This window comes from Myotis davidii, unplaced genomic scaffold (assembly GCF_000327345.1).
Source record: "Myotis davidii unplaced genomic scaffold, ASM32734v1 scaffold148, whole genome shotgun sequence".
Lineage (NCBI taxonomy): Eukaryota > Metazoa > Chordata > Mammalia > Chiroptera > Vespertilionidae > Myotis > Myotis davidii.
The window spans coordinates 661,942-669,957 of record NW_006299479.1 but is presented as its reverse complement, the minus strand read 5'-3'; the positions used below and the strand labels follow the sequence as shown (position 1 = coordinate 669,957).

Genomic DNA, 8,016 nt, shown 5'->3' with positions numbered 1-8,016 from the left:
TGATATATGGAGTTTACTTCTCATTTTATAATGAGCCCCTAGAGTGACATGAGTAAGTTGTTTCATTTTTCTGGATTCTTTTTTTTTTTAATAGAGATATGCTCATTGGTGAAGTATGTGGAGGTTCTTAAATATCAAGTGGGAAACAGGAAAGTATGAATATGATTATGTATGTACAAATATTTGCCTGTTCTAAGCAGATGCTCAGTAAGTGTTTGCTCAAATAAATTTGAGAGCGTTAACCATTTACAGACAAATATTTGCCTGTTCTAAGCAGATGCTCAGTGTTTGCTGAAATAAATTTGAGAGCATTAACCATTCTAAAGTGGTAGAATCCTAGTTGCAACAGGTGAATTTAAAAAAAATATGTCTTTGCTGTTCCCATTGGAATTTCAGAGCTTCGTGTGTGACTGTTTTTGATTCTGGTTCACTCATCATTGGTTAGCTAAGTTCATTAGAATCTGCATGGGAGGTCAGGAAGTATGTTGGTTCACTTTGCACAGAACACACTGCAGCCACATTGGCAAAAGCTGAGTTTGATTCCAGTTCTCATACGTGGCTTAAGAAACCTCCAGAGAGCCAAGGGCCATGGTAGGTTTTGTGAGAGAAGGCACCTGTGTAGCTAGGACTTTTCTTGTTCTTAAAAGCTGGGGATTCCTGTGTTTTGTTCCTTCATAGCACAGTGGCTCAGAGAAAGTCAGACTGGAATACTTTACCTCCCTGACCTCCCATTTTGGGATTTCAGTTCCACTCTAAGGATATTTTCAGATAGAGAAAAAACATAATCAGTTGTTCTAATAGCTATTCCAGGAACATCATGATGCTCCAGGGTCAGATCAGCTCATGTCCACCTGTAGGGTAGCCATGGGTATTGCACTTGCGGCATCAGGGTCTCAGCTGGGTAGGCTCTCCTGGAGTGTAAGTGTGGTTAGCTTATTATTCGTGTGACTGTTCTCCTGGGAAGATTGTCAGGTTGACTGTTGGGGGCAAAGGACAAGTGGTTCTTAGAGCCAAGAGAACAAGTTCAACTGCAAGCCAGCTGTTGACTCTCTTACACCTTAAGAGCTGGGTTTTTTTATTAGAACCATAGACTGGAAGAGCACCTTCGTTTGGCAGAAGAGAAATAGATGTTTGTCAGCTTAGAAGACATTCATTGAGCGCTCACTCTTTGCCATGTTGAGGGCGCAGCTACAAAGATGAATTATCAAAGGGCTTACTGAGTAGTAAAAGGATACAAACCTAAGTCTATTTACCTACTCCAAGGAGAGCTCTGTGGAAGGTAGGCATGACCTACAGTGAACACAAAAGACAGGATTTAGCCCAGTCTGTGTAGGAGGAAGCAGGGAAAGGTTGGGGAAGATTTTCTGTTGAGAAAAGCTGAGCTGAACCTTAAAGTATGAATAAGAATTAGCCTTGGGAATGGGACTCATGGAGGTGAGGCTGGGGGCAGGTGAGGAAAAGGGGGAAACAGCATGGTATGTGTCTGGGAACTCTGGGCAGGTCCATGTTAATAGAAAGTGAAGCATAAAGAGAAAGTGTTGAGAGTGAGGTTGGAAAGGGAGGGGGCCCATGCTGTGGAGATTTTATTTTGTAAACTCTGGAGAATCAACGCATGCCTTTAAACACGGGAATAACACTTGGATTTGGGTTGGGGGAGAATCATTTTGAAAGATGACTTTGACCAGGACAGGGCTGAAGGCAGAAGAACCAATAAGAGGCTCTTGTCCTCATCCAGACAGAAGCTGATGAACGAGGGTAGTGGTGAGAGGATGGCACTTTAGGGAATCCCAGCATTTAATGGGCAGGAGAAAATTAGGGCCCTAAGCAGAGACCCAGTCAGAGAGAGAAAAGAATAATCAGGAAAGAATGTCAAGAAGAGAATTTCAAAAGGAATCAGAGATCAGCAGGGCTATGTGTAGCTGAGGGGTGCAGTTGACTGAAGACTGACAAGTGTTCAGAGTGTGTTCTGGGGGCCAGCAGCTCCAGCAGCATCAGGGAATTGGTAAGGAAAGAAACTCATGCCCCACCTGAGAGAGATGGCCGGGGTGTGGAAATGCTTGTTGATGACCAGGACATACTTGCATTGGGGTGGTTGGGACAGAATCCATCTTGCAGCCAATTTGGGAGGAAATGAGAAAGTGGAGATAATATAGTCTAGGCCAGTGGTCGGCAAACTGTGGCTCGGCAAACCACGACTCGCGAGCCACATGCGGCTCTTTGGCCCCTTGAGTAAGAGCCACACTCAAGGGGCCGAGCCATGGTTTGCCGACCACAGGTCTAGGCAGAGACTTGGCTAAGATAGTAATGAGATAAATTGTTAGAGACGGATACAAGTCAAGACAACTTGAATTTGAGCTTTCAGAGACTTCAGCACCTGCGTTTTGGCTTAAAGGAAAGTAGAAAGATTGAGGTTTATGATCAGGAAGGTGGATAAAGAAAAAAGGGAGATGTTGAAGACATCAGTAGCCTTTTATAGAGGTATATGAGCAGATGTGAGTTATTGTTGTGTGGGATGAAGTGAAGTCATCGCTGCCTGGCATCGTGAGGCAGGGCTTGTAGTCTGGCTCTGTGAGATGTTGAAGACATCAGTAGCCTTTTATAGAAGTGTAGGAGCAAATGTGAGTTATTGTCGTGTGGGATGAAGTGAAGTCATCGCTGCCCGTGAGGCAGGGCTTGTAGTCTGGCTGTTTTTCAAGGTTTCTTTGAGAGGCATCGCTGTGTATTCATAATAATGTACAGTTTTTTGCAGCGTTTTAAGGCACAGACCTGGTTTGAATTCTCAGTCCCTCGCCAGTAAGTGTGTACATTTGGACAAATTCCTAGTATTTAGGTACTCTGAGCATTTGTTACTTGTTTCGGGCCTCTAGTATATTTATATTGGTTTCAGAGAGGAAGGGAGAGGGAGAGAGATAGAAACATCAGTGATGAGTATCATCAATTGGCTGCCTCCTGCACGCCCCACACTGGGAATCGAGCCTGCAACCTGGGCATGTGCCCCAACTGGGAATCGAACTGTGACCTCCTGATCCATAGGTCAACACTCAACCACTGAGCCACCACGGCAGGCCCTGCTATAGTTTTGCTGTGGAATGGTGGGTGCCTGGATGTGAAAGCAGTCGATTGGCCCCCCACTCTCTTTCTTGCTTAGATAGTTCTTGATGGCTTCCGCTGCCCCTGGATTTCGGATGAAAAGGTAACTTGCACTTGGCCGAAGGCACAGAAAGATCAGTAGAGGAAGGACAGCGCCAGAGCAGAGGTTAGGGTCCTGAACCAGGAACCCACGCTAAGCAATGGTTTGATCCAAACTTCCATGCAAGATAATCTACTACCCATTTCACCTTGAAGTTCCCAAAAGGAGAACCGTTGAGACCCAGAGCTTTACAGGCTGCCGTTTTTGTTATGGTTTTGACTGCTATTGCCACATCCTTAAGTAAACCCCAGTCCGACTGGAGAGGGCCCGTGGGTGGCTGGAGGAGGAGGTGGTGAACAAGGCCCCATTCACAGGTGACAAGGGCAGGCCTGTCTCATGTGCCCATCAAAACGGCGCTGGGGATAGATGTCACTTTTCTATCTCGCTTCGGGTGATTAGAACCAATTAAGAGGGTGACACCCAGCATAGATGGGGAAAGAAAACACGGAGGGCGGCCACGGCTTCCCCCTCGTCCCCAAGAGAGAAAGCGAGGGTTTGCCACCTGCTTCCCAAGTTCACGTAGAAATTGCTGGATAAAAGCTCGTTTGTCAGTTGACCTCCTTTCTGGACTCTCCTCCCACCTTGGTTCATAAAACAACAGTGATACCCGCTCTGCCCGGTGGGAGATGCTTTTGTCTTTGCAGAGCCTCGGTCCCGGGACAACACAAAGCCTGTCCATTTGGTGTGAGCCGTGAAAGGAGGGTTCCAACAGGTGCCATTGTGAGCGTGCCGCGGAGGAGCCAGGCCGAGGGCAGCAGGCTCGTGTTGATCTGGGCTCAGATGGGAGGCTTTAGCGGAATACCCTCTCGGGCTGGGCACGGGGGCCTCTTTGATCTTTCCTTTGCCTAAAAGGCAGAACCCTCTTCTCCGTTTCCTCCAAGGACAAAAATAAACAGAGAAGCCGAGTTTGTGAACAGCTGCGTAAACAATGCAATTGGGAAGTATGCAAAAAAAAAAAAAAAAAAAAACGAGAGAGAGAGAGAGAGAGAGGTTATATATACATTCCTACACATACCCTCCTGATCTGCGTTGTGCATCCGCATTGCGACCCTCGCTTGATCTGCGAGAGATTTCCATCGATGGGGTGAAACACAGACCCTTCATGCCGGGGGGTTTAAGGCCTCCGATCATTGGGGCAGGAGCGTGTCTTTCCCCTGGACGAGGAGCAGTTCTGAGACGTTCCAACTATAGTGGAGTAAGAGCCCCCTTCATGGTCTAAGAGCAGGCCCCTCACACTCCGGAGGGAGCGCAACTGGAGGTGCTGGGTTTGCACTTAGGTGATAGAATCTGTAGCCTGAAACCAAATTCATCTTCTTTTTTGTGCCTCTGTCTCCACAGGAGGACTTTCTTTTCACACCTGTGCTGTATGTAATGAGATCGCCGTTTGCCTGCTCACAGGCATGCAGCTCTAGAGTAGCCTTGATGTGTCTCCTTACGTCCCCCACCTCCGATCAGTCTCCATAAATTGTGTAGTTTCTCTTTTTCGTCTGTCTCTTCAGTGACACCCTTGGTTCAGGCCGTTGTTACCAGGACTAATGTTAACAGTTTCCTACGTGGTCAGATAGCTACATTTAAAGCTGATCAATAAAAACTGTTTGGGTAATACATATGATAGGACAGAAAGCTCAGACATACTCTTTAGGCTCTTGGGAGAACGTGGAAGAAACAGTGACTTTTAAAAGACTGTAAAGGTTAAAAGTATAGAAAACTCCTTTTCACATCTCATGCTGCTCCCTCATTATCTCCTGTGGCTTCTCCTCCCTAACCTGACTTACATGTTTTTGTCTTCATACCTCTGTCATGAGGTTCCTTCTGCCTAGCATGCTTGCGTTTCTTCCTTCTGCCTCAAAATCACCTGTTATTCAGGGTGCATCTCATTGCCATCTCCTTCCCTCCACACCCCAGACAGAAGTTTCCATCTCTCTACTGAATTTTCAGAGCCCTTATATTCGTTATTCCACATTTCATTGAATGCCTGGCTCTATAGTCCCTGTGTATATTACTTATCTGTCTCTTTACTAGATTATGAATTTGGGACAAACGTGTGTTGTTGTATTAATTTGTTACAAAGGGCAGCAGAGTGCCTCACATATGCTCACTCCTAAATGAATAGTTTAAAAAAATAAATGGATGCTATAAAACCATGATAATCACACATTCATCTAATATCCCTGGTGCCCATTATTTTTTTCCAGCTTTGTTGAGGTAGCGTTGACAAATAAAACTGTAAGCTACTTAAAGTGGACAATGCGATGATCTCATGTGTGTCTACATCGGGAAAGGCTTTTCCCCATCAAGTTAATGAACACATCCATCACCTCGCGTATTTACCTTTTTGTGTGTGTTTGAGAACATCTCAGTGCTAGTCTCTGACCGAATTTCAGTTACACAGTCCAGTGCTACTAGAGTCACCGTGTTTTCCATGAGCTCATCTTACAGCTGAAAGTTACTAACCTTTTAACAACCCCCCCCCCGGTTCCCCCCACTCCCAGCCCTGGCGGCCATTTTTCTTCTCTCTGTTTCTATGAGTTCTACTTTTTTTTTTAAATTCTAGATTCCACATATAAATGATACCATGCAGTATTTGTCTTTCTCTGTTTTTGTACCCATTATTTTAAACAATCATTTATGGATCTCTTGATTAAGAAAAAAAAATCACAAAACATTTATTTAATTCTCACAGTAATCCTGTGGCATAATTATTCCTTTTGTCCTCATTTCACAGTTTAGAAAACTGGAGTTCAAAGAGATTAAATCATTCCTCCAGGACTACCCAACGTGTTAATGGCAGAGTCTGAACTGAAATTCAGGTCTGACTCCAAAACTCACATTTCTATTCCTGGTTGTATTGTCCCTCAGGTGGATCCAGGTGAGTAAAGCCCAATTCCTGCTTCCCTGGAGCTTTCGGGCTGGTGGGGGGCGGGGGGACTGCTGGGGAAGCAACAGTTGCCCGGCAGGGAGGTGGTCACTCTGGGGACATAGGAGAGGGGACACGGGAAGGCACCATGCCTGTGAGGGGACTGTGAAGAGAGTGGACACACGGCTTTCTCTGGGCTGGGTTCGCCAGCTTTCATGGAGATTGAATCCATAATTGCTCCTTCTTAAGGTCTTAGTTCAGGTGAGCCTGCATTTCATGGTCAACAGATGCATTTACCCTAAGTGTTTGGATGTTTATGGCTTCTGAGGTAATAGGTAGCCTGTAAAATGCATCAAATAGATGATGATGATGATGATGAAAGAGAGAGGTGACTGACTTTATGAGTCAAAGTTTAATTGATAAATTAGGCACAGTAAGAAATCAATTAAATAATAAAAATAAAAACAACAATAAATAATAAAAACAACAATAATAAAATGGGACAATTATGACAATACACTGTTGACCCTTGCACAACACGGGTTTGAACTGGGTGGGTCCACTTATAAACAGATTTTTTTCAAAAAATATACAGTTGTCCCTCCTCATGTCCCCGGATTTCACATCTACGGATTCTACCAACCATGGACCTAAACAGTATTTTTGGTCCACGGTGGGGCGTCCAAGGATGCAGAGGGCCGACTGTGCACATTGCACTACACTGTTTTATATAATGGACTCCAGCATCATTGGATTTTGGTAGCTACCAGGGTCCTGGGACCAATTCCCCATGGGTACCAAGGGATGACTGAGTTTAGGGGGAGTCAAAAGTTATATGTGGATTTTCGACTGTGTGGGGTTGGCTCATTTATACCTTTATTTAACACCATAATTTTCATTTATTTTCTTTTTATTTAATATTAAATCTTTTATTCTTTAATTTAAAAAACTGATGATTCCCCCCTCTCTGCCCCATGATAAACCTTATGAGCAAGAGTGATTTTGGTACTTGGTAATTTTCTCAGTTCAGTCCTGGTGATAGGCCCCCTTGCTAGCTCTTAATCGATGGTTAATGGTTTTAAACAACAACAGTGACAAGTTTTAAGTGTGCTAGCGTTGCCCAGCCAGGCTGACTCGGATGCTCTCTGTGACTTCATTGTGTGGGCTGGCCATTTGTTCTCCTCACAGCCCTCTTCCCCTTTTAGGCAACAAAGCACCCAGAGAAGCCTTTCACCTTAGTTGTTTATTTATTTATTTGTAGCAAACCCTGCAGGAAGTCCTGGGAAAGGCTCTCTCAGAACTATTCCCGGCAGCCAGCTTGGCTTCCTCCAGCTGTCCAGCAATTTCGGATAACAATATCGGTGGCTCTGCTGAGCCCATTGAATACAACTTCTGCAGCCTTCAGCACGTCTTCCTTTCCTCAGGAAGGATCAGATGCTTGCAATCCATTTCCCAGATCACAGAGCACGGGGTGCAGAAATGGTTTAGCTCCTATGAAAGCTACACCCTTCAGAGTCATAAGGATGAACACATCCTTTGTTGTACTCGACATGCTTAGACAAGGCATGTATTAAGGCTGGTTTCATAAACTCTTCCCTTACCCCAACTATCCTTTGGACCCCTCCTCCTGAAAAATAGATGCCAGCATGCCATTTTAGTCCTGTCTGAAACCATGGGTGACCCTAGATGTTTTTGAGTGAATGGGTGGTTTAAGTTCCACTAACTTCCTTAAATCTTCCCATGATACCATTTCTCGAGACTACTTATTACGGGGTCTGACATCACCTGGGCTTTCAGCTCTCATCTTGGGCTTCTCGGAGTCCATGCCCAGAAAGACCCATCCAGTTTCAGACATGTGGGCTTTTGTAGAACCTCCAGCCCCTTTTTAAAATCTTTGTCTTGTATAGGTAGGGTTGGTTGCATTAGATGAGCTGGCTGTTCTCCATGTAGGCACTCGAAATGAAGGCCT

The 8,016-nt window shown here is 45.0% G+C and overlaps 1 protein-coding gene across 1 annotated transcript in view; it reads left to right on the top strand.

The window, feature by feature from the left end:
- Positions 1 to 8,016, top strand: part of BARX2 (BARX homeobox 2) — a 58,150-nt gene that overhangs the window by 22,495 nt on the left and 27,639 nt on the right. The gene's annotated exons all lie outside the window — the stretch shown is intronic.